Here is a 27,174-nt window from a genome sequence, read left to right on the forward strand (position 1 = left end):
AATCACAGCACTGCTGAGAAAAGTTGTGCTGACCGTCGGGGAAGCCGGATAGGCGGCGGGTTTCTGTCTGGAGAGGCAGCGGGGTGCCAGGGAGGAGCGCGGGGCGCGGGAAGCGGGCGTGATGACCCAGTTTCCATGCCCAGCCTAGGCCGTGTCCTGTCTGGCTGACGTGGGCCCAGGTCCTCTCCTTCTCTGAGCTCTGGTTCTGCATCTGGGAGACATGGGCACGTTTTCTGCTTTGCAGAATTGTTAAAGATGGGAACTCCAGAACACCCAGGGAATTGTCCGCCCCACACTGCAGGGGCTTAATGAACTGCAGTCATTTCAGTAATGGGAGGCAGGGCGATCAAGTTACTGAGATTAGTTTGGTATTTTCCTGGCTTCCTGGTTTTTGCATACTCCAAAGGCTGCTGTCATATCTGTGAGTTTGTCCTAAAACGACCTTTTTCAATAAACTGTTTTAGGCATCTACTTGTCTTTGGTATGAAGGGAAACATTTGAGTTATTTTTTGTTTGTTTGTTTCGAGGTCAGATGGTAGATGCATCAAGAAAAAAAGAGTCAAGGGAAGGATGAGGTTATTTTTCTTGCAGGCATGGAAGGAAAAAAAAAAGATCAATTAAATTTGGGAGGAGAAAGGACAGAAAACTATTAAACTTTAAATGGATGCATTGTAGTAAAATCTTTATTCTAAAAGCCTAGTATCAGAGCTCTGCTTCATTTTAGTTTGTGATGGTTTACAGGGCTGCCTGGAATATCAAGTATAAACGCCCAGCTTAGCTGTCCCATTCACTTGAAACTATGGAAGAACCCATCAGCGGGGATCCTTTTTTGTTAGGACCTGCGGAGAGGTGTCGGCAAGCATCTTCTCCGGGTTCAGAAAGGTAACCAGGCGTCAAGTACCTTTGCTTGAGCCTTGGACCCTCGATTTGGTGATGATGACTAGGAAACTTTGAGGGGGTCTGTGCCACCCAGGGTAGACAGGCTGTGTGATGCTAGCTGGATGCTGGAGCAGAGGCCTGGGGTAAGAAGGGCGTTTCTGAGGAGGCTGTCGCCGTGCCTCCGTAGGTGAAAGCGTTGCTGGTCCTTGGACGGCATGTTTTCTGGTTGCTGTAGGCTGCAGCCTCCCGGCCCTTCTGCACCTCTCCTCGCAGTACTGAGCAAAGACAGAGGCTCAGGGGGAGAGAGGATGGGGTGCTCTTGGCCTGTGTAACATCGGCGAATTCGCCAGCAGCACCTCCATCGAGGAAGCTGTTTTCCCGGTGATCACACGAAGCCAGAGGATGAAAATAGTCAATCTCTTTCACACGGGCAAATTCTGCCGTGTCAGCCACCGGTGGCCGGAAGGGTGGGCCTCAGAACTCTCTGCATCTTGCCGCTTCAGGTCTGTTCACTGCCTTCCGCTTTTCTGCCTAGTGTATCATACAGGGGGGCGGCTGTGGCGTCTCCTCTCTGCAGCTGGGTTTGAGAAGCTTCTTTCTATCAGCTGAAACACGATCACTGTGTCCCAAGTGGCAGTACTACGGAGGTTAAAAGAAGAAAGAAGGAATGCTGTTACAGCTTTCTCAGGAAAGGAAGTTTCCATTCCAGGTGCTCGTACCAGCTTGAGTGTGGGACGAGGTGGAGAGTTAACAGATGCATCCAGGGGACGTCTCCGTCAGGGAGCGGAGTCAGGTTTTTGGCAGAGGATACCCTGCTTTCAGCCTAAAAAGCTGACTTGGGCGCCACGGGTCTCTGTGCCTGAGGGCCTTTCTGTACCGAGCCTGGCCCCGGCCGATGGCTGGTGTTTCTCTCTCATGCTCCCGTTGGCCTGACCAGCGAGGGACCTGACCAGCGGAAGCCCGTGGTGTCCGCGCGTCATCCTGGGGCCCTGTCACTCACCCCAGGGTACACGCGCATCTGTCGCCATGTTCTTACAAGTTAACAGTACCATCTTGCTCGGCTGCAGCCCTGGAGGTCAGAAGTCTGAAATCAGTCTTGCTGGCTGAAGTCAGGTGGTCTGGCAGGGCCTACATCCCTCTGAAGGCTCTTCGGGAGACCCTCTTTCCTCACCTTTTAATTTTTTTCTATTTTTTTGCCACACCATGTGGCATGCCGGGGGATCTTCGTTCCCTAACCAGGGGCCGAACCCGCGCCCCCTGCAGTGGAAGCATGGCGTCTCAACCAGTGGACCACCTCTGGACGTCCCCTCCTCACTTTTTAATTTTTTAAATTGTTTAGTTGATTGGCGGCCGCGCCGGGTCTTTGTGTTGTGCAGGAGCTTTCTCTGGTTGCGGCGAGCGGGGGCTACTTTCTGGTTGAGGTGCGCGGGTTTCTCATCGCGGTGGCTTCTCCAGAGCACGGGCCCTGCAGGACACAGGCTCCGTTCTTGTGGCTCACGGGCCTGGTGGCTCCGTGGCACGTGAAATCTTCCTGGGTCGGCAGGTGGATTCTTAACCATTAGGCCACCAGGGAAGTCCCCTCCTCGCTTGTTGAGCGGCTTGGCCCGTGGACGTTTCCTCGACCTTGAACGCGTGTCACTCCCCGTCACGTCCCCTTCTCCTCTTGTAGACAGATCTCCCTCTTACAGCAACACCGTCCGTCACCTGGGATCCACCTGGGCCAGCAGCAGGACGCCCCGTCTCTAGACCGTCATCGTCCTCACGTGCAGAGTCCCTTCTGCCGTAGGTTGACTCAGGGTCCGGGGCTCGGATGTGGGCGTCTTTGGGGGCCGCTGCTCAGGCGCCGCAGCAGAAGGCGGGCCGTCTGCAGGGCCTCCTCTCCTGCAGAACCGACGTCTTCTGCCCCGCGCCTCTTCCCCTCCTGCCGGCTCCTCTGTGCCAGGCGGCTGTCTTTCCTAGGCTGCGTCCGGCCCGGGGCCCGGCTGTTCTGAGTTTGGGAGCAGCCCTGTGATCCCCCTTGTCCTCTGGTCGGAGTTTGTCCAGGACAGGGTGGTATCTAAATGTTGCTGATGCACTGTAGTGCTGCTGAGTGACTTCTGGCCCAGCGTGACCGGGACTGAGGGAGGGGGACCCTCTCCCACCTGCTCGTTCCTCTCTGGGAGCCGTTTGGTCACGAGTAGAGCCTCCCAGCTGGGACACGGGTAACGGAGGGTCTGTGGCCTGGATCTGGCCCTCAGGTGGTTGGTTTGCTCTGCGTAGAAAAGACCTGTGGTGTTTGCTGGTTTTGTTTCAAATGAATTGCCAACACGTTAAAATCAGGAGAGTTGGCTTAATAGTAGCCTTGAGTTGGGGCTTCCCTGGTGGCGCAGTGGTAAGTAATCCTCCTGTCAATGCAGGAGATGTGGGTTCGATCCCTGGGCCAGGACGATCCCCTGGAGGAGGAATTGGCAACCCACTCCGGTATTCTTGCCTGGGGAATCCTATGGACAGAGGAGCCCACTGGGCTAGAGTCCACGGGGTGGCAGTCGGGCGCGACTTAGTGACTCAACAACAAATCTTTGAGTTCTGACTCTCAGAAGGATCACAAGAGCAGGCCCCAGTGGGCCGTGTGCCCTGCAAGCAGAATCGCACCCAGGCTGTCTCCTGGGAGCATGTGCTGCTGCCTGCCCGGTCTGTATGGATTCTCGAGGCTGGAACCCTGGTGTGGGGTCTGCCATGAGGGCTGTGTAGAGAGACTGGGCTGGCTGGCTGGCAGCAACAGATGCATCCTCAGTTCCCTCACACGTGCCGTCAGCAAACTGACTGCTGAGAACTGGGTGCCAAGTCTTCAGCGCAGATCCAGACGAGCCACCGTGCCTCTTTAGAGCTGGAGGCTGCCCAGAATCTCGGCCACTTGGCCTTTCTGTTTCTAGAGGACGTTTGCATCGGTTTGCTTTAGGGTAAAATTTTTTTTTTAAAACCACACATTTCCCTGTACACATGTACACATGTAGTTTCTAATTACTTCTGTAATTCTTTGTTTGTATTTAAAAGCACAGGATACTAAAGCCTTTTTTGTTTAATTCTTGATATGTCTGCAAGTGAATCACCAGGTCGGTTCTTATAAATGAAAGATAAGGTTCGCTGGCTTGACTGATGCTCTTTAAGTCTTTCTGGCAGTCTCTGATTCCTCTTAAGCTTCATCTCCACTTTGGCCTCTTCTGGGTAACTGTGAAGGGAAGGAAAACCTGTGAATAAGTGCAGGGTGAGCGAAGTCACCGTTAACTTGAATGAAGTGTGGATCTGTGGTCGTTGCCATGCCTTTTACCTGTCACTTGTATTAATCCACACTTTCTTTTCTTGCCTTGTGCTAATAAGTGTACAGCTGTATTAGGATTTTTTTTTTAATAGATGTCTCTCTGCCTTTTGATGTTTGTGTTTATAGTCTGAGCAGCTCGGATGTTTGTATTTATAGTCTGAGCAGCTCGGCATACTGCTCAGATAGCGTGTGCTAAAAATTCGAGGTTGGTCTGAATGGCAGGCTTCCTCGTTCCGTCTGTGGGCGGATTGCCCTCCCGGTCCTGGCTGGCTCTCCTGTCTCTGTGATCTGTGCTTCCCTCCACGTTTGGACTCGGCCCTGGAGCTCTCAGCCCTCCCTTCCTTGCTTTGCCGACCGAATAGCGGAGCTCGGCTGACGCTGTTGTTAATCTGACAACGTGTATACCAGTGGGATGTTATAATTGCCGCGATTCTTCTCTACTCCTTTCAGTTTCTCAGCTCCTCAAATGGTATGGCAGCTGCAAAGCATAGTATTTGACCACGAAGTGGAGAATCGTTTCCCAGACTTTGAATTTTATATTCTGTCGAGGCTTCAGGGAAAGTGGTCGCATTTTCAGAGAGTGTATGTGGGTTTACAAATTCCAAGCAGATTTTTTTTTTTTTATTATCCATTATATAAAACTTAAACATCAGCTGAATTGCAGACTTTTGAAACTTTTCGGATGGCACACGCAGTCTTCAGGAGTGACTTCCAGATTTCATGTTTCGGTGACTGTAAAGCTGGTCTGTTCTGGGCTGAATAATTGAATACTGTTTAAAGGGTCCAACAGTCATCCTCATGGGTCCACAGAGGAGTGCCTGAAAGTGAAACAGTTTTGAACTAACTCCCAAAGAAGAAATGCCAGTGGCTTTACAGGAATGTGGAAGCTGAACTCCCGAAGCTTCTAGACTGCACGTCCTAGGAGGTTAACCCGAGGGACGCTAGCTTACATAAGAGAGGGGTGTGCTCAGGAGTGTGAGTTGAGCTGGGTAGGGACAGAGCTGTCACGGGTACAGACAAGTGACTCCAGGTTTACGCTTCTGCCCTCCTAACAGATTGTGTGCACGCTGCTTGGGTATTAGGGGGCTCTCTGTGTTTTCTTCAGTGCCCCTTGACTGTTTGCTTTAGGAAACTGGGCTCTATATTGTATGGTTCTCTGTGTGTGTGCACGTGTGTGCCCTTCCGCATCAGTGGGGAGAAGCAACTCTTGTGACGAGTAAGAAACAGCAAATACTGTTCATGTTGACTCAACTGTTGGCTTAAATATTAGTACTGAATCTCAGAGTCAACATGCTCGCAGGCTGGCTTTGTTTTAAATGAAGTCCATGATAGGAAACTCTCCACTCTTCCTGCTAGCATTTCTGCATAGCTCTCAGAAATCTCTGCTTAGAAATTTACTGATATTCCTAATTCTGGGCGTTGCCGTAAACGATCACGTGGACGTTGCAGAGACGGTTTTCTGTGCACAGAATGTTTGTAACGTTGGCCTGCTGAATTTTGCCCATCCCTTGAGTCTTTGGGGAACCATTAAGCCCTCTTCTTTAGTTTCCGTAAGCTTTTTTTCATCATGACAGTCAGTGTGAGAGTTTTCTTTTTCTTCTGTGATTCAGAGCCTGTCTCTGGCTCATCTCTGTGTTCTCTGTTTAGTTTCATATTTTACTTTAATCTTTCTGAACATCAGTATCTGTCATTATGGTATTTAAGCTCTTGGAAGAGTCCGGTGGTTGCCAACTTTTTGAGAAAATAAAGCACTCTGCTGTTGTGATGTCCTGCTTAGGCTGAGTTAACAACTCCACGGTATTTGGCGAAGGTCGTGATGAGTGGGTGCTGCTTGTTTAATTAATAGTAGGGACTATCTTCCTTGTTTTGAGGAGCATAACTTGGATTTTGGAAAGCTTGATTGTGTTTTTTTTTTCCCCCCTCCACGGTAGACGTGAAAAGAACCAGGAGGGTATGAGGATATTTATAATATTGTCACATGCTGATCCTGCTGTGCTGATGTGTACAAGAGAGAAAATCCAGAAGAAAGCCTTCAGTTGCAAGGAGAGGCCGTTTCTGGTGTGTATGCTGCGGGCGCAGCAAGAGAGAAGAGGGCAAGAATGAGGCATGGAGCGAGGGGAGGGTGTTGCCTGCACACTGAGGGCCCTGCAGTGTGGACCCCACGGGCTCCTCTGTCCTGGGGGAGGAAGACAGGCCCTGCTGGGTGGGGAGGGTGCAGAGTGCCCCCGCAGGCGCACCTCCTGGAGCTGAGGTGCCTTGCCTCCAGGCGCTCTTGTTTTTCCAGCAGAGGATTAGCGAGGACAGGGCAGCACGCAGCCTGACTTCTTAACATTTTTAATTGGAAGACAATTGCTTTTCCATGTTGTGTTGGTTTCTGCCACCCAACAGCTTGAACCAGCAATAAGTGGGCACGTGGCCCCACCCTCGAGAGGCTCCCTCCCCCTCCGTTTCACTCCCCTAGGTGGTGAGAGCCCCAGCTGGTCCCTGTGCCGTGGGGCAGCTTCGCGCGCGTCGCAGTGCACGCCCAGCGCGCCACAGATGGGTGTCAGTGCTGCCGTGACACGCATGTTTCGGTGCTGCTCCCGGCTGGTCCCGCCCTCCTCTCCGCCCGCTGGGTCCACAAGCCTGTCCTCTGCGACTCTGTCTCTGCTCCTGCCCTGCAGTTTGGCTCCCTGGTACCGTTTTTCCACGTCTGCTTCGGACAGGTCCAGTGTGGTTGACCAGGTGTTGGGGAGGACTTCTGTCTGAGAGGGGAAGGATTTTGTTTCCTTGAACGTGAACGTCTGAAATCGTGTCCACATTTCTCTTTAGAAGCACGAGAGAGAGGCAGCAGGGAGAGCTTGGACATGCAGCTCAATACTCGCTTAGGTTTTCTTACCCCATAAAGGACATTCTGTGAACTGTGTTCTGATCCTGGAGGCCATCTCTCTCGACTCCTGTACGTTGGATCACAGGAGACTCTTCATTCTGTGAACTGAGACACTTTCTTCCATCCATGACATTGATCTAAATCAGGCTTTCTTTTCTTTCTACTAAATTTTTCAATTATCAAGAAGCTAAAAGAATAATTAGACTGAAAGTATTACTGGGGGATAAAAATTAAACCGCTTCTGCCAAAACTGACCCCAAAAGATAATAGGAAGGAAAATGACATTTCTAGGCGTGTCTGTCTGATTTCCCTTTCTACTTGATTTGAATTATTTCAGGAGTTGAACACGGGCTTTCCCGATGGCTTCGTGGCAAAAAAAAAAAATCTGTCTGCAGTGTAGGAGACTCAGTAGATGTGGGTTTGATCCCTGGGTCGGGAAGATCCCCTGGAGGAGGGAATAGCAGCTCACTTCAGTATTCTTGCTTGAAAAATCCCACGGACGGAGGAGCCTGAGGGCCTATAGTCCATGGGATTGTAAAACGTGGGACACAGCTGAGTGACTTAGCACTCAACACACAGACGTTGAACACAGAAGTGTGTGTGCATTCGTGTGACTTTCAAGATCTCTAGGATAGAGAATTCGCCCCTGTAACTGGAATTTATCCAGCATGCAAATGCAGGTAGCTGATTGTCTTATATGTGCTTGCTATTGAATGATGAGTAGGTGTGATAACTATATATAAAATTATATTAAAGTCCAAGAGGTGCTTTTATGGCGTCAGGCTGGAAATGGGATCCGATTTTCTTATGGCTTTTTCATGTCCATGTTGATGAATCTATTTATTACTTCTATAATGACTAGTACACATGGTTGGTTAGCCAAGTTATTGAACTTCATCAACCTTGGCTGAAATTCACAATGCGTGCCAAACTTGTTGTAACATGTAAGAAATTACATCTGGGCTGAAAGGTTCAATAATGATTACTCTTGTAATGGAATCTTTTACAAAGCATGGGATTTCACGATATGCCTATGCTTTTTAAAAATTATAGTGATACAGTGAGACAAGGAATGCTGCAGAGCTGAGAAAAAGGATTAGCCTGTGGAATAGGTTCAGGCTTGGGACAGGTTCCTGCAACTCCCAGGACGCGGTGAGAAGATCTTCCGGTCTTGTCTCCTGGTTGTGTACTTCAGTGTTGGTTTTCACATTGCTCTCAACTTAATTTTTTTTTTTTTTTCTTCACTGGTATACAGAGCTCCGTTTCATAGACAGAATGGCACATCATTGCCACTTCTATCACACTGAGTATTGAAGGTTAAAAACACAGAAACATTTGGTTTTGAAAACATGGCAAATAGCCAAGACCTCACTGGAGCGAGCCTTGTGAACTCTTTGGGTCCAGAGGACAGACCCTAATGGTGTGCTGTTACACCCCATCTGTCTATAAAGTCCACACTGATTTGAAGTGTGCGGCGCACTCGAGGTGCGTAGAACATCTTACTCTAAACAAGAGGAATTTGAGCTTAGATTGGTCAGGTTGCCCACAGAGAGGTGTGGGGCTTTGCAGGCTCCAGCGAAGGGCGTATTTTACCCCCCTTTTCCAAGCTCTGCACCGAGAGTGAAGCGGGACCCTCGGTGTGGCGAACGGAAGGCTGGTGGCCTCTCCAGGGGGCCGTGGGCTTTCTGATCCTGGGGCCGGAGCCCACCCCTGCAGCAGGCATGGGGCATGGGAGGAGAGGAGAGGTGGGCTTGTGGGCCCACCACGTGGCTGCCCCGGCCGCCAGGGCTGGGGTCAGTGAGGGCAGGGGGTAGTAACACAGCTGGGGTCCCTGCACCCAGACAGACGTGTCGGAAGTGGGAACCCGGCCTCAGGAATGAAGCCTTGGCACAGCAGGACTGCAGCATACACGCGTGTCCACTGCCCGGTTTTATTTTGGGTTGTGAGCCCTTGCTCTTTCTTAGGTAATTAGATATGCTTTTTTTTGTTAATAAAAAGAAAAAAGAAGAGAAAAAATCTCCGTGCTCTTCAACTTGCTGACGCTCAAGCCCTGCACCTCATCCTCAACCCACGAGTCTCAGTGTCCTCACCATGAAGCGGGCGCCGTGACACCAGCCTGGTGGTCTCGAGAGAATCCAGTGACCGCTGGGCACGACTGTGTGGACTCCGGCACCGAGGGAGCTAGGTTTTTTCTTGAGGGGTTAAAAAAGGAGCTGGTGTCAGGCGCACTATTACACGAGACAGAGAAGAAAAGTCACTCATGTTTTAAATTCATTGACTGACCTGCTGCGGGATGCCTTCATCCATCAGTCTCTGTCCCGCTTTGGGAGTTTGACAAATATTTGCTGATTTTGTCCGACTGCCCTTGGGCAGTGGGTGCAACCACCAGTGGATTGCAGAAGGGATTTCTGCAAAGCCCTGGTTTCCCGTGCCCAACTTGGACAGCATCCATGCTTTTAGCAGAAGAGACAGAATAAGATAGGCCTTTTTTGTTCCACATCCCCTGAGCGCAAGCCTCAGCTTTTCCCGTAGCGAGTGAGCATCGCGACCCAAGTAGGAGAGGAAAGCGCAGAGCAGGGAGAGTGCGCCTCGCTCCAGGGAAATGGAAATGCCTTGCTCCGCTCAGCTTTCCCAGGGGCCCGCATGCCGACAGCTGTCCAGAAGGAGCGTACACTGGGGGGTGCCCCCTCTGAGTAGCCAGTGGGCGGCCGCCTGCCTTCAGTTGCAGTCCCTCCTGTGCTCAGCTAGCACAGGCCATGTGCTCAGGCTGGGGGAGCAGGGTGGAAGTGCTTAATGCCCCCCCACCACGTGAGGGGTGCCGGTGGTAAAGGTGGGCCTTCTCAGTTGCAGCCGGCATTGGGCATCTCTGTTACCTCCAGCTGCTTAGAAGTTTCTACTGGGCAGCGTTCCTTGTAGCCCTCAGCATCTGCAGCAGTAAAGCCTCTGAGGCTAGACAGCCTGCTTGTGCATTTGGGTGGCTGAAGCTTTCGTGGTTTGGGGGGCCAAGAAAGGTAAACAGTGCCAGTGATCAGGCCACAGCTAGAATATTGTGTTCACTTTTGCTTGGAGCCTGGACAAGTCACGGGCTGGCAAATTGAGTCACGTCCTCAGAGTGCCCATTGGTTAGCGGGTGGCAGAAGAGGTTGGCGTTAATTAGTCCTTGTGATAGTCCTGCTGGAGAGAGGTGGACCGGTGGGCTGAGCTCTATAGGGAAGCACAGTTCGGACAGTTAGAATGGCAGGGGGAGGGGTGGAAGCTTGTGTAATGAGTCAGGTTTTATAAAAAACTAAGCTAGTGAGTTTGTGTTGTGTATCGAAAGTGTTTTAAGAGGTTTTCATCTCAGCTTAGGTTTCCCCTCAAAGCAGAACCGGAGCCAGAGTCTTATTTGCAGGTAATTTGTGAATGTGCTCAGAGAGCACGGGTGTGGGATGGAGGCTTAAACACAGGAGGAGGCTGAGCAGGGCAGGGTGTGTTACCGTGCAGGCAGCATGGGGCGCCACCGGCGCTCTGTCCATGGACTTTCTGAGGAGGTTTGTGAAGTGCGTCTCAGAGCTGCCAGCCTGCATGGTGAAGGGGAACGGATCTCCCATCCCATGAGACCGGAGTGGCCCCGTAAGTGTTAATGCCCAGCCTTTTGGGGTTGTGCAGCTGTGTCTCCCGCGCGGGTTTCTGCGGGTATGCCATGCTCCACAAGAGGACTGGAGGGAGTGCACACTGCAGCCAGCCCCAAGTCAGGCTGTCTGGGTGCATTTGTGTTAAGTTGCTCGACGGCTGCGCGGAGCTGGTGGCCACCGCAGCAGCAGTGGCCAGAGTGAGACAGGACCGGGAAAGGGGACCGTGGGTGTGAGGGGCACCCCGGCCGTGCGCCCCGGCACCGTCACTCGGCGCTCTGCCCTGGTGTGACCCGTGAGTCCCAGGGTTCCCATAAGGGTTGCAGGCTCTGTCCGGAGTATAAATCAGCCCCAGTTGGTGTGAATTCTGGGGCTCTGACCTCATCCACTGTTAGATGAACTTGCCCAGGCCGCTGTAACAAAGGACCACAACCTGGGTGGATCAGAGGAGAGGAATTAGTCGTGTCCGAGCTCTGGAGGCGTGCAGCGTGAAGTGCGGGTGTCGGCACGGCCGCGCTCCCTCTGAGGCCTGTAGGGAAGGGCCCTTCCTCGCCGCCTCAGCTGCCTGCAGGCCCTAACCCCCGTCTCCTCCCGCCTTTGCCTGGCTCTTCCGCGTGGCCTCACACCGCCTTCCCTCCACACGTGACCGTCTCTGTGCTCACATGTCCCCCGTCTGTAGAGACACCAGTCACAGAGGATTGGAGCCCACGCTGACAGTCTAATTTCAACTCAATCACCTCTGTCAACACCCAGTATTCAGATAAAGCCAGCTTCTGTGGTTCTGGGGGTTCAGTTCAGTCTCTCAGTCATGTCCAAATCTTTGTGACCCCATGGACTGCAGCACACCAGGGCTCCCTGTCCATCACCAACTCCTGGACCTTGCTTAAATTCATGTCCAGTGAGTCGGTGATGCCATCCAACCACCTCATCCTCTGTCGTCCCCTTCTCCTGCCTTCAGTCTTTCCCAGCATGAGGGCCTTTTCCAGTGAGTCAGTTCCTTGCATTAGGTGGCCAAAGTGTTGGAGTTTCAGCTTCAGCATCAGTCCTTCCAATGAATATTAAGGACTGATTTCCCTTAGGATTGACTGGTTGGATCTCCTTGTGGTCCAAGGGACTCTCAAGAGCCTTCTCCAACACCACAGTTCAAAAGCATCAATTCTTCAGCGCTCAGCTTTCTTTATAGTCCAACTCTCACATCCATACGTGACCACTGGAAAAACCAAAGCTTTGACTAGATGGACCTTTGTTGGCAAAGTAATGTCTCTGCTTTTTAATATGCTGTCTAGGTTGGTCATAGCTTGAATACACATTTTTTTTAAAGAGTGACACAGTTCAACTGCTAAGAACCACGCTGTGAGAGAGGCATTCCTTTCCATCAGTGGTGCTACCAGTTGACCAACAAGCTGTTCCTTCAACAAACACTGAGTGCTCAGCTGTGTACTCGGTGCCATTCTAGGGCCTGGGGATACAGTGGCGAACAAGATATCCGCACCCCGCCTGGAACGGACTTCCCCATGGTGACTGGTCCTCAGAAGTAGCTCTTCTCGTCTGGTCTTCATGACCCGTTAGGAAGCAAGCAGGAAATTGCCTGTTTTCCAGAAATAGAGCAGGCTGCCTCGAGCAGGCGCTTTCCCTGTCTCAGAGGTGTCGAAGTGTAGGCTGGGCAGCCGCTTGCTGACAATGCTGCAGGAATGGCTTGACCGCTGGGCAGGGCTCTGGGCTCGTAATGGTTGAGTCCCCTTCTGACCCCAGGATGCTCAGCTCATGTGGATGGACTTGTTCTGAGATTTCGCCTATTTTGTCAAGTACACAATACTTCTTTCTGTTTATCTTTCAGAGGAATAAGCAAAATGTTTTCACAGCTTTCAGCCTTTTTTTTTTTTTTTTTTAAATTCCAGGCTGTTGAATTTTAATTTTTTTTTTTTTTCCTGGCATTCTGGGCTCCTTTGAGACTATGATGGGATTTCTGGCTTCTCTGCACAGGGAGGGAATCAATGTCTTCATAGCCTGGCATTTCTGTGCAGGTTTGGAAGGTGGGGAGGATGGTCCCTGGATCCTGAATTAAGAAATCCTGATAGATTTCAGGAATTATAATCATTAGTAGCAGTTAAATATACATAGTTGCTTTAGAGAGTGCTTTATTCATGAAAAAAAAATCATTGAACTGAATAGAATTGGAAAGTAAAAATACGTTTAGAGAGGTTGATGTTTTTATTGTAACGTTGCTTTTCTGGTAGGAATTTATCAGCATGTAATTAATAAAGTATTATTGATTTCAGAATTACCCTTAAACAATGGAAATTTCCTAAATACCTGGCAGGTAATGAAAAACACTTTCAGTCAGTGACAGCCTGTCACAGTTGAATCTAAAACCTAGGGGCAAAATACATATATCCTATGTAGTTTCCATTTCTAGAGCCCGGGTTTCTAAATTCTTCCTTATAAAATTTTAAATTTCTTACTTTTTTTTGTGAAAGATTGGGCCCCCCCCAATTATTGATTTCCTTTTTTTAATAATCTCTTCATAAATTTGATTTTCACACTGAAGTTTTACTTAAGTTAAAATCATTCTTTTGGTGGTCAGTAAATGTAATTAATTTAAGAAAACTGGAAAGATTTGATACCAGAATCAGCTGATCATCCAGGACGCGACATTTAGCGTCTTACCCATGGACGGTCTGTGGTGACTGTTTAGGGAATTGAATTCAGGCTTTGCCGCACGCACTTCTAGCAGAGCTTTTAGAAATGTAATAGTTACAGCCTCCGTGGGAATAGAAATTGCTCAAATATTATGTGATGAAAAACTGATGTTAGTTTACTTAGAACAAAACTGTGTAGCAGTGTGTTACAGCCACCGGAACGCCTCAGCCAAATGTTAGGTAAATGCAGTGAAAACATTTGTGAAAACGTCATCGTTCTACAGAAGAACTGTTGTGCCAGATACCGCGTCACGCGCCGGGTGCTCAGAGACACGTGGGTTGTCTCTCTGGCCCCTGTATTCCTGTGACTTTGGTCATCATTCACCTTCAGTTCAGTCGCTCAGTCGTGTCCGACTCTTTGTGACCCCATGAATCGCAGCACGCCAGGCCTCCCTGTCCATCACCAACTCCCGGAGTTCACTCAGACTCACATCCATTGAGTCAGTGATGCCATCCAGCCATCTCGTCCTCTGTCGTCCCCTTCTCCTCCTGCCCCCAGTCCCTCCCAGCATCAGAGTTCTTCCAATGAGTCAACTCTTCGCAGGAGGTGGCCAAAGTACTGGAGTTTCAGCTTTAGCATCAGTCCTTCCAAAGAACACCCAGAACTGATCTCCTTTAGAATGGACTGATTGGACCTCCTTGCATTCACCTTGGATGTGATTAATTCCCTGGCACCCCCAGAGAAACAGTCTTGCTTAAGCATGGCTGCGTTTAGGGTGTTCCTTTATGTCACAATTATGGGTGAATCACTTGAAATGAATCCTTTTCCTCGATAGACAGTATTATGTCACTTTCCACAGAAAGATGAAATCAATACTGTTCCCTGTAATGGAGGTTTGCATTTTTCTAACTTCTTATTTAGGCTGATCTGAGCAAAGATGTTCAAATTTCCATTTATTTAAGCAAGATGGAGTTCTTGCTACGCTGAAGGAATATTTTCAGCTTAGTAATTTACTTAGAAACTGCCTTACTCAATATTTGATGTTAAATTTGAACTAAAACAAAGAGCATCATATGACACGGGTTCTTACATTAACGTTTTGTTGGATTGGAAGCAGAATCAACACATTAGTCATCTTAATTCATTTAGGTTGGCTTTCTCCACATTTCTGGAATCCAAAAACAACACATTTGTCAATTTTACACACAAAGAGAGAGGCAGGATGTAGTTAAACATCCAGCTTTGCAATGAAAAGCCGATGTAGTTATAGTAAGTTGAATGACATTCAGGGTGAAACAAACAGCGCCATAAGATCTTGAGGCAAATTGAATACTTTAAAAAAATTTCTTTTATATTTGTTGAAATGAGATTCTCTTTACAGATGCTTTTATAGAATCTCGTAAACTGTCTAAAATTAAGTTTTCAATGGTTGTTATCCAAATGAGTTCCGAACTTGGCTGTTGTGACTATTCGATATTAACATTTTCTTTCACAGAAACATCTGTGGGTCAAGGTCATCTTCATGTCCTCCCATGCCTTTTCCTTGTTTAGCTTCAGGTCAGCTTAGAATTGAATATTAAAAGTACTTTGTCTATCCCAGGGGTCAGCAAACTATGGTGCGTGGGCTCAGCTACAGGCCCTCCCTGTATGTTTTTGTAAATAAAGTTTTACTGGGACACAGAGATACTCACTCGTTAACTTACCATCTCCAGGTGCTTTCACGTTTAAACAGGCGAAGGCAGAGGCCACATGGCTTGCAGGGCCACACAAATTTACAAGTGTTTACAGCACCTGGTTTATTCTAGCACATGCTTCTCACTTAAGGAGTCCTCTGATAGAATTTCAGAGTTGTTGAGAAAACAGAGCTCATCCCACCTAAAGAATTGGTATGCTCTTTTTCATGTAGTAAAGAAGGCACTTTATTGCCTTTACCAAGGTTGCCAGGGAGCTCAGAACTAACATTTAAATGCTCAAGAAACTAGCCTACTTCAGGTTTCTGGTAGATCAGATTTTTTTTTTTTTAAATATTAAAGATATGGATGCGTGTTTTCCCCTTTTTAAAAAAGTCAACTTTTTAAAAGTATAAGTTACATATTAATAAAACTCATATGTTCTAGTTGTATACATGAATGACGTTTGACAAATGTGTGCACCTAGGAAACCACTGCCTCCAACCCAGACCCACATTTAAGCCTCCAGGGGAACCTCCTGCTTCTTTGCCCCAGGTAATTTGTCAGTCTCCTCCCCATTCCCCCCCCCGCCCCCCCACCCAGGCAACCACTCATTATCATGTTTTCTCTTTTAAGCTCCTCTTCCTTTATTTTGCCCTTTTTCTTTCCCTGGAAACTGTATTTGCAAGCGTTTCTATTTATTTTGGCTTCACCAAGGGGCAGGTCTTGGTGCCTGATCAGGAATTGAACCCGCGCCCTTTGCAGCGGAAGCGGGGTTCTTAACCACAGGACCCCGAGAGAAGTCCCGGTCTTCACAGGTTTGTGGGTTTTTAAGATGATTTTTTTTTTTAATGTGGGCCATTTTTAAAAGTCTTTATTGAGCTTGTTACAGTCTTCTATTTCATGCTTTAGTGTTTTGGGCCATGAGGCATGAGGGATCTTCATTCCCCTACCAGGGATGGAACTTGCCCTCTCCACATTGGAAGGCAAAGTCTTAGCCAGTGCACTGCCAGGGAAGCCCTGACTTTCACATTATTTTTAGTTTCTGGGTTGTGCATGGGTGTTTATCACGTTGTACTGTAAATACTTCTTGGGAGAAGTTGAGGCAGCAGTGAGTGTTTGGATAGCTCAGCTGCTAGAGAAGCTGAGGTTCATTCGTTCTGTCTGGTGTCCTGCGCAGATGTTTAGATATCCAGAGGAGAGTCTGAGATGTAAATCACAGGGAGAGCGTTTTAGCTGATGTTGTGTTAGTAAGAACCCTGTTGCATTGAAACTTGCTACTTGTCCAGGACTCTGCATGGGTATTTCATCGGGTGTTTCCGACTGCCCTGCTAGAGCACAGCTGCTCACTCTCGCCCTTCATGGATGAAGACACCGAGCTTGGTAGAGGTCAAGTGTCTTAGCTTCCTGGGGCCGCTGCGACAAACTCTGCAGAGTGGGCGGCTCGAACAGCAGTGTGTTGCCTCACATTTTGTGGAGGCGAGGGTCTCCCGTCGCGGTGTTTGCCCGGTTGGTTTCTCCTGCCTTGCTGGTGCCGCTTCCTCGCCATGGCGTCCTCGCCATGTCGTCGTGTGGTCCTCCCTCTGCGTGCCCACATCCCTGTCTCTTTCCTTATGAGGATACAAGTCTTATGGGATCAGGGCCTCACCCTTCTGACTTCTTTTACCCTCGTCGCCTCCTTTAAGGTCCCAACTCCTAATGCCACATCAGAGGTTAGAGCTCCACGTACGAATTTTTAAGGGGACAGTTTGGTCCGTGACAACCAGTATGACTCCTGATCTGGTTTTCCTCCGAGAAGTTCTTTGATTACGTGTTCAGTTCCAATTCTACGTCTCTCTCAAAATGCTGAAGAAAATCTGGTCCACCTTTGGAGACTCTGAAATGGAACATGCTTGAGGGGCAGCCTGCATGCTTGAGACAAATGAGAAAACCTGAGCTGAGCCTGCTTCTCGGGCTGACTGATCTGGGAGGAAGGTCTCCCCGGGGGTCTTCTGTGGCTTCTCCCCAGCCGCGTGGGCCCCACTGCTGAGAGCGGGGAACCCTGCAGGCCTGGAGGCTGAGCAGAAGCCCTGTGCCAGCCCGAGTCCTCCGTTAGGGGACTCCGAGAGCGCTCCCTCCTCCTTGAATCCAAGTTAAGCCTCATCCCTAATCATGCATGTTATGCACATGGGGATCCTACGGTAGCCCGCTTGGCCCAAAGGCGGCAGCAACGTGAGGGCAGCCAGATGCAGACCTACAGCTGGCCCGCCAGGCCAAACCAGCCCTCCCCACCCCGGGCACTGCGTGCATCAGTGCCCTTCATGCCAAGCACGGTGGCTAGATTGCCTGTTCCCTGAGCAAGTCGGTGTGTTTCGCCAGTCCCCCGTCAGGGTATTCTGAGACAGAATGTTATCAACCGGGAAACAGACAGCTCCTTTTCCCCTTCCCCTCCCAGTGAGTCCGACTTTGTTTAGGAAGGTCTTCTTAGTTAGCTTAAAAAGCTATGGAGAGTTTCTTTTCCAAATTATATGGCCCCTGGGGACCCAGCCACCGTAAAATCACTGCATGTGTTATATCGGAAAGGTAAGCGTAAACTTGTAATACTTCCTGTGTCTCATTCAGACCTTGGCTTGTGAAAGGAAGTGAAGGGTTCTGTGACTTCCTCCCCTCGAAAGCCGATGATGCTGGTACGTCCCACCCAGGACTGCTGGGGACTGTCTGTTACAAGAGAGCTCAGCTGAAGCAGAAACTTAATTTTTTTTTCTGTTTTCAAGTTGGATTGAAATGATAATAGCATTTGTGTTTTAGAAAAACCAAGCAATAACAGAACACACACACAGCTAAGCCATGATTAGGTCTTATAAAACTTAAAATGATTATATCAAAGGTGTCCCGGGAGAGGGCGTCTGGTTCTGCGGGTGATCAGAGATCCTTCTTTCCTCAGGGTTGCCCTTCAGGTGGGTGCTTTTGCATTGCACTCAGCTGGGTTCAACGTGCTGTTTGTCTCGTCTCCTTAGTGTGGCTTTCGTTTTAGTAGTTACTGCTGCTTAACCAGTCTCAGCAAATGTCTGGTTACAGATTTTCTTCCCTTGTAAGAGGGTGTTGTAGGAGCCACCCATTTTAGGACAGGTCGTTGATAGACCCGGAGAGCAGAAAGTGAACAGAACTCTCTTCCTGGGCATCTTGCTCTCATGCCTGAATTTAAGTCATGCTTCTGAGAAGTTGTATCTTAACAAAGTTAAAGGCGGTGGGGAGTGAAAAGTCAGTTTGGGCCCTTTAAAAGTCAGCCTCAGAAAAGTGCTGAATTTCCCCAGCATGGTGTTTTGAGCACCTCCATATGACTTTGGAAGCATAAAGAATTTAATCTTTTCAAGAGAGGAAGGCATACACCATTTTTTTTTTAAAGGTGAGGGCTAAGGTTGATCAGAAATTAAAAAAAAAAAAAATTGGTTACATTGCGACATTGAAGGTGTAGGGTAGAGGAGACTTCATCTCTGGAAGCTCTCACTGGAGACAAGGAGTATTTTTCCTTTTAAACTGTTCTGTCCTGACCACTTCTTCACAGATAGGAGTTGGCAGACGGGCTGATTGCATCCACTTTGTTCGTTAAGAAAGTAACAGAAAGGGGTCTGTCTTTGGACAAGTGTGGGTGCAGAACCCAGGCAGCTGCCCTGTTTGCTTCAAATCATAAAGAACCCTGTCTTGAGCAGAGGACCAGGGTAACAGCGGCCAGTGTCATGAAAGGAAATCCCGGCCCAGCTGTGAAAACAACGAACCGCTCAGTAATATAATACAGGCGTGCTTGCCATGCAGAGCTGGGCTCTCTTCTCTTGAAGTGGCTGTAAATTCATCCATCAAAGTAAAAAAGGCCAAACTTCAGGGTAGATCTCTACACTTGTAACCTCGTAGAAACACTTTGCTTCTCTTGGTAGATACTGCTATGACTGCGGAATTAAAAGAGTTGACACCATGAGGTGTGTGGTGTATGTGTGATTGAGTGTGGTGTGTGTGTGATTTGTTACAGAAAAGAGCCTTGCCTTCTAATGAACATAAACTTGAACCAAACAGGGTATGTTGGGTTTGGAATTATAGAGCCCAGTGTACTTAGCTGTGTTAGTGGCAGTGAGTGAAAAAGGCTTTATCTTGTTGAAGGCCTTTAATACCTAGTGGTCTCCATGTCCAATAAACTAGACTTGAAAAAAAAATTGTTTTTTGAACTGGGAAGCCTTTGTTTTTGCTTCTTCTGTTTTATCCTGTTTTTATTTTTCTTCCTAAGAACCTGGGCCAAGTTTGTAAAAGTGCCACACTTTGTTTAAAAAAAAAAAAAATCCAACATGGCATGCCTTTCTTAAAGGGGGGTGCTCTTTATCTCTGATTTTAATAAGGATGGTCCTTTCAAGTCTGACTCGGAAGCCTTTTAGAAAGTAAAGGAAAAATTTGAGTGTGACCTCTAATGGCTTTGGTGTTAAGATGGTCCCTTGCAACACAACTCATTGGTTGAAAGCATAGAGGCGGAGTTAAATGAAATCCGTCCTTTAACGTTATTGACCTTGGAGAACACGGAGAGATGGTTTATTTCTGTGGATTAGTTTTCCCTGCCCACAGGCCTGTACACAGAGAAGCGTTTGTGAAGGCGAAGAATGGTGTTAATTCTGAGCTCTGTGATGAAATATTAAATAAATGAGAGAAGGTAATTTGATAATGCCTCACGGTTTGGGGACAGATTCCATAAAGTAAGTACTTTGATGTAACAAAGTAGCTGACAAGGCCTAAACTCTGTCTCAACACGATGACCCGGGAAAGAAATGAGCGTCAGGAGGCTGGTTGATGTGGGAGCCCATGGCATTTTGACGATCTCTGTTGCTTTCAGGACAGCTGCTCGTTTAGCTTACATTGTGCCAGTGCTAAAAATGTAAACATACCTCATAATGGCTGCGAAGAATATATATCAAATTCCCTGAGACATGTTTATTTTTCAGTACTTATTTTTATTTGTCCACACCAGGTCTTAGTTGCAGCATCTTCCATCTTCACTGTGGCAGGCAGGATCTTAACTTGCAGCACACGGGATCTAGGTCTCCGACCAGGGATTGAACCTGCGCCCTGTGCTTTGTTAGTGCAGAGCCTTAGCCCCTGGACTACCGGGGACGTCCCTCTGAGTCATATTTAACAGGTGCCATTAGCAGACAGTTGGTTTTTCCTGCCCTCAAGGAGCTCTTAGTTTGTGACCTGAGTCTGTGTGGCAAGTGTGGTGGTCTGAAGGCTCACCTGCCTTGAGCTTAGGCTTCATCCCTTGGGCAACCATCTCGGTTTTCACCCTCCGATCTCGTGAGTCCCTTAACCTCTGGGATTGTGGGTTTTCACGAGTAGGCAGTGAGGACAGTGATGCTCCTTAGGGCTTCTGTGAAGTGCACCTTCAATGAGATGCTGAGTCTCCAAAAGCACCCGGCACAGCACCCAGCATGAAATCGCACCCCCTCCCGCCCCCCGCCCCAGGCCAGCCTTTCCGCACCTTCTCTCTGCAGCCTTCTGACTATCAGGACGCCCAGAAAATGCGTCATTTGGAGTGAGAATAGATTTTCCTTTCTCCCTTGTGTTGATTTCTCTTTATCAAAGTTTATGAAGACTTAGAAATGATCCACTAGATACCATTCAGTTTTTTGAGTTTCTTTTCCTAACAGGTTCTACACACGTGTAAAAAACAGAAGTAGCAGAGATGTTAATCATGGAAAATAAGTCTTCCTCACCTCTGACCAGTAATAGCTCTTTTGCTGAAATAATCAACATTATCACACATCTGAGCATGAATGTTCCCTATTTTGGCTTCAACCAGTGGGCCCATACATACCTGCTAATCTGTACCTTGATTTTTTTTTCCTTACTGACAGAACACGGGCACGTTTCCTGGTTTCTCCTCTTCCCTTTGCCCTGTTCTTTGCTGTGCGTGCTGTGTAATTTATTTTGCCTAATTGATGGATATTTAGGTGGATTCCAAGTTGTTGGCTGTTACAAACAAGGCTGGTTAAATATTCCTCTCACATTCTAGCTCATGTGGGCAAGGACATTTATTGGCTGCATTTCTGCTTATGAAATAATTGGGCCAAAAGGCTTGTCCACGAACAACTGGATATAGTCCAGTCACCCCCAAAGATGTTGAGCCATTCTGTCTTCCTTTCCAAGCCCCCTCCCCTTTCGATCTGTGAGGTTGCTTGTCCGTCCTGCATCCTCACTGACACGGATGCTGTTTGATTTAGCTGTGCTTACAGGACGTGTCCTCGTTGGGCTGCTGAGGACCGTGTTAATTGTAATCTCTGGGTGCTTTTCTCACTGTGATTCGTAACACACTGGGATCTGGACTGTTCCTGGCAGGTCAGGTGAGAACTTATTCATCCGGCTCAGTGGCAGCCTCTTGAGGGATCTCGGGCAGTCTTCTGAAATTGATAATACAGCTTTACAAAACACTACTGCGCGTAAACACAGCCTGTTGACGCTTCAGAAAGATGCTCCCAGTGAACCAGCCATTCCCTGCGGCTCTGCTCTCACTGCTTGAGTCGGCCTTGTTCTTCGGTGAGTGTTTGTATTTAGGACCGCCTGTGAGGAGTGTGGAAGAGTCACCAGTGGTCCTTGTGTGTGGCAGTGTAGAACGCACACGTGTAAAAGCAGGGCTCATGTGACTTGACTGCTTCCGGAGAGACCGCCGTAGTTTTATAATGTCTTAGGAGTTGGAGAGTGTGGTTAGTGTTTAGCGAGCATGAGTCCTAAACTCTCAGGGTTATCTGTTCACTGCATTTGTGATCTCAGAGCTGCAGTGACTGCATATCGAGCTTGAAGGGAAGTGGCCCGGGAGCGCTAGAGTTCAGCATCCCGGTCAGTGTCGTACCGCCGTAGCTTCATTTACAGTCGTCAGATCGGTGAGGACAGTGCGGTCCTTGTGCTTTTAGGAGAATGTAGGCGAAACCCACGTCCTTAAAGCTAGTGGTTTCTTAACGTGAGCATTGTCCCCAGATTTGAATTGTCCCAAAATCCAAGTCAGGATGAAAGACATGAGGCTTGTCGTTTTGCTCCGTACACGATGGTCGCTCTCCAGGGAGGGAGCTGGCTTGTGCTGGAAGATGCTGTAACTTGTTGATTGGTTCCTCCACATCAGTGTCCTGGTATGTTCTAGGATAGGAGGGTGGGGGATGGTGTGGAGGAGAGGAATCACCATCTCTGTGGCCTTTTAATTGTGTACCCTTACAAGTAACATTTGTCTCCAGTGCTTCACAATTATAAATTAATAATAACAACCCATTAGAAATTACTGGTGTTGTAAGCCCCAAGCTCCTTTGGGCATCTTAATAAAAATGATAATTAAAACCATAATTTACAGTAAATGGGGACACTGCCCAAGTAAATCCACAATATGGAGAAAATTAAAAAACTCAAACCGGAAGGAAGCTTCATAGCACTGGAGGAGGAAAAGGGCCTTGTCCGTGGCGCGACTTGAGCGGGAGCTCTGTCGGTGTCTGTGGGCCTGGCTTCCCAGCCTGGGGCTCGCTTTCTTCCCTGGGGGATTTGCGGCTCGCTCTCTTCCCTGGGGGATTTGCTGCGCCACCTCTGTCCCCAGCCTGCCGGCCAGCCTCCCTGGCTGTGGCCCCTGCTCCGTCCCCACAGCCACAACCCACCACCCCCCGCGCCCCCCACCCCCGCCGCTCGCCGTGTTCCCTGTCTGGGTATACCGTTTGCCAACCCTGGATCCTGCCTCAGACTTAGATTCAGGCTCTGTACGTTTTTTGCTTCCTGATGGTTTTCTAATTTTCCCCTTGGCTGTCTAGCATAAGAAGGTGCCTCATCCCTTCTGACTGGTTACAAGGCTTCAGTATCCTCAAGTAGCCCATCTTTTGCATGACAACCAGAGGTGTCTTTTTTTTTTTTTTTTTTAATTTGGCCGTATCAGATTTTTAGTTGAGGCATGTGGGATCTAGCTCCCTGACCAGAAATTGAACTCTGGCCCCCTGCATTGGGAGCACGGAGTCTTAGGCACTGGGCCATCAGGGAGTCTCCAGAGGTATCTTCAATGGATTAGACACTGATAGCAGCAGCATCGGTATAGTTCATAGCGCTCCTCTACCCCTAAATTCTCACCAGTCTTTGATCTCGTTTCGCCATACACTCAGTCTTGTTTTTTTTTTTTTTTTTTTGGCTTGATTGGTTCCTTTTTATGCCCCTTGGTCCCAGTGTAGTTTTGGGTCCAGTGTTCCTGTGACCACTCAGAGACTCTAGGGGATGGCAGGGCAGCTGGGTAAAGGAACCGGCACCACAGACCCAAACCCCTGCGTTGGTGCCATCGCACCTGCCTGTGCAGAGCCGAGTGCTGCTGCTGGTCTGAAGGCGTCGCCAGCATCCATCTTGCGCTTGATGGAGTGGGGTTTGACGGATCTTAAACAGCATCTCAAGCAGCTCAGGGTGAAGCCACCTTTGAGATTCAGCAGATCACGCATGAAGATTCTGACTGAGGCAGTTTCGTGGTCAGGCTTGAGCCCCTGTCTCCAGCAGGGCTCTTCCCCGTATGATGTGCATCTGAGCATCCGATGTCTCCTGTGGTCTGGCGGGTGATGCCAGCCTTCTGGGGTGACCATGGGCAACAGGGAGCCTGAACCCCGTGTCTAGCCCACCGTGGCTCCTGGGCCTGCTCGTCACCAGTGGGACCGGGGGCCCAGTGTGGTTTGATTGTGAGCTTTCACAGAGAACCTGGACATCCGCCATTGGATATGTTGATATAGAATCTCCCTGATTTTTTAATGCCAGCAAGTGATTCATATTAGGAAGGAAGGGAGCACAGAAGGATGGAAGAGAGTGCAGGACAGAGAAACAGGGACGAAGGGAGGCAAAATGTGGGCCAGAGGAAGCAAGTCCGGGGGCTTGATTTATTCCACGGTCACCAGTTTGAACCTTGATTCTAGACAAGGAAACCTCATGTAAGATAAGCAGGCATTTCATATCTTTGAAGTGTGTTTTCCCTTTAATGTTCATATGCAAAGCTTGAAACCTAGGTCAGGGGGATATGAAACCCCCGCGGCGACTTGATTTTCCCAGTTGGATCAGACATAACAAGTGCTAGAAGACCAGTGCTGCCCGTTGCTTTAAAATGTCTCCTGTTAGTTTCTTGATATTATTAGCTTTAAATATTCCTCTGGACACACTCTTGCCATCTCCACGCAGCTAAGCTGGTTCAATTTAAACATTGTCATAAAGTTAATTTTTTATAAGATGAATCAGGTTATTAAATTTAGTAAACCATTGCCTTCATTATTTCGCACAAACTTTGGCACTGTGCAGAATTGGCTTAGCACTACTGCATTTAGCTAATTAAACTGGTCATCAGCTTTGGTATTACCGGAGTGAGGGATGCTATTCTCATGGGCTTTTCCTGGACTTGAGCAGTAGGTAGCATTATTAAACTTTTTTTAAAATTTATTTTATAAAACTCCACACGCAAGAGAGATGGTTTGCCATAAAAGTGTTATTGTCCTTCCTGTTAAACCAGCGTCTTTTGAAATATCCCTGCTTTGTTTTTGCTCCCAAGGCGGTTGCACAGGATAAGAAGCTGGAATTGCCCGCTGCCGCTCTTAGAAGTCGGCTTGCGGTGTGTGACGCACGGCTTAGATAAAGGAAAACAGATGGAAGAGTAATTTCACACGACGCAGGGGCAGGGGGTCCAGCCAGGACTGCAGTCAGGAGTCGTCTGAGGGAGAGACGGTGCAGGCTGGTATCCACAGCCTGTTGCTGCCTCAGCATCAGATGTGCTGTTTTTGGTAATAAAAAGTCATCTGCCATTGTTTATTTTGTCACCTTGAGATGGCATGTTTGGGAAAATAAATTTTGATAGAATAAGGGCATGTTTCTCCCCCCCGCTAATCCTGTACCGCCCCCCCCTCCCGATTTCTAGATAGTGTCATTCAAAACTGCCATGATTGGTATTTTTGCAGGATTTCAGTATTTATTTGTGGTCTAAAAGGAAGTTTGAGGGCCATCCGTGTTTTTACAACTTGGGTTGTTTTCAAACAGTCCAGAATTGTAGCCTGTTAGTCAGCCTGTAAGCACATTTGTCTCTTTGGCAGGTATTTATTGAACCAGACACAGAGATGGAAAAGGCACTGATTCTAAGGAATTTGCAGTTATCCTGGTAAACTAGATAAATAAAGCCCTAGGACCTGCTTGGCCCTGCATTGTTTTGATGCTTCCTCAATCCATTAAAAAAAATAAGTTTGCTGTGGCATGTGAACTCTTGGGCCCCATCCACTGGGAGCTTGCAGTATTAGCCACAGAGTTCCCATGCTACATCTAAACCACGGCATAGCCAAATAAATAAATAAACACGTCAGTTAGTTAATTTTGCTAATGGGTGATGAGGCATTGCCTCCACTATCTTCTCCCACTCCCCATGTAATCTTTTTTATGTTGTTTAATCGCTAAGTTGTATCTGACTGTGACCCCATGAGCTGTAACCCACCAGTCTCCTCCGTCCATGGGATATCCCAGGTAAAGATACTGGAGTGGGTTGCCATTTCTTTCTCCAGGGGATCTTCCTGACCCAGGGATTGAACTTGTGTTTCCTGCATTGGCAGGCAGATTCTTTACTGGTGAGCCACCAGGGACGCCAGCTTTTTTTACACTCTTGGGTGAAAAAGTGATGTGGAATATTTCTTTGGCTTGCTCTGACCTGGACACTTCATAGGGACACAGAGTCCATCCTTTCCAGTAAGATGTGGGTGTGAAAGCTCCTGCGGCTGCAAGCGCAGGCCTCCCTGCGGCCGCCAGCGTGGCACTGACCCGAGGGGCACGGCGTGTTGGTCAGGTCGACCATCCCACGCTCGGGCCCGTGCAGCTCTGCAGTGGCGGGGCTGCGCTCCCTGGTGTTTTACCTCTCTTGCTTTCCCTCGTGATCTGGGTACCTTTTGCTCACTGGTGACAAGGGGTGAAATTGGTGTCGTGGATCCAAATGAGTGAATTTCCGGTTATTGTTTCTTGCCTCAAAGGTACGGGTTTGAGCACCTTTTAGTACATGCGCCATAGAGGAGGCAAGCAGACTGAGATGTATAATATCTCAGATTTGAAAATTTTTTGTGTGTATTTTGACCTCAGATTCAGGTATAGGAGGTTGTCCTTTAGTTCAGCTCAGTCGTGTCCAACTCTTTTTGACCCCATGAACCACAGCACGCCAGGCTTCCCTGTCCATTACCAACTCCCGGAGTCCACCCAAACTCATGTCCATTGAGTCAGTGATGCCATCCAGCCATCTCATCCTCTGTTGTCCCCTTCCCCTCCTGCCCTCAATCTTTCCCAGCATCAGGGTCTTTTCAGTGAGTCAGCTCTTCGCATCAGGAGATTCAGCTTCAACATCAGTCCTTCCAGTGAACACCCAGGACTGATATAATGATAAATGACTATATTTTGGGCTATAGAGCTTGGCATAAACGGAGGTCAAGTGTGTTCTTAAGCCAGTACTTAGACAAATGGAGTGGGAGATCTTGTGGCTAATTTCTTTCTTTCTTTTAAATGTTTACTTATTTACTTGACTGTGCTGGGTCTTAGTAGCGGCACGTGGGATCTAGTTCCTTGACCAGTACTGAGCCCAGGCCCCCTGCCTTGGGAGCATGGAGCCTTAGCCAGTGGACCACCAGGGAAGTCTCTAGCTAACTTCTTTAAGTTCTAGCTGGTGTTGAAGCTAGTTAACTCATGGGTTGCTGTTGGGAGCAGCTCAGAGTTTCCAGTCATGGTGGCTGTGCTCTATCTGCTGCTGCTGCTGAGTCGCTTCAGTCGTGTCCGACTCTGTGCGACGCCATAGACGGCAGCCCCCCAGGCTCCCCCCGTCCCTGGGATTCTCCAGGAAAGAACCCTGGAGTGGGTTGCCATTTCCTTCTCCAGTGCATGAAAGTGAAAAGTGAAAGTGAAGTCGCTCAGTCGTGTCCGACTCTTGGCAACCCCATGGACTGCAGCCCACCAGGCTCCTCCGTCCATGGGATTTTCCAGGCAAGAGTACTGGAGTGGGGTGCCATCGCCTTCTCCAGCTATATTTCCTAGTTCATACAAATCAGAGAGAAAGCTCCAGACTTCCTGCTGAAGTGGATTTTGGAAAGGATTGGCCGTTAACATTTGTTTTCCCACTGACTATGGTTAACATTAGACTCCTAGTGTGCGTTTACTGTTCACTCCCTGTTTTATTAAGAAAAGATGACTGAGTTTCTG

The 27,174-nt window shown here is 48.5% G+C and overlaps 1 protein-coding gene across 2 annotated transcripts in view; it reads left to right on the top strand.

The window, feature by feature from the left end:
* Window positions 1–27,174, top strand: part of WWOX (WW domain containing oxidoreductase) — a 915,505-nt gene that overhangs the window by 21,114 nt on the left and 867,217 nt on the right. The gene's annotated exons all lie outside the window — the stretch shown is intronic.

Source organism: Ovis aries, chromosome 14, assembly GCF_016772045.2.
Source record: "Ovis aries strain OAR_USU_Benz2616 breed Rambouillet chromosome 14, ARS-UI_Ramb_v3.0, whole genome shotgun sequence".
Lineage (NCBI taxonomy): Eukaryota > Metazoa > Chordata > Mammalia > Artiodactyla > Bovidae > Ovis > Ovis aries.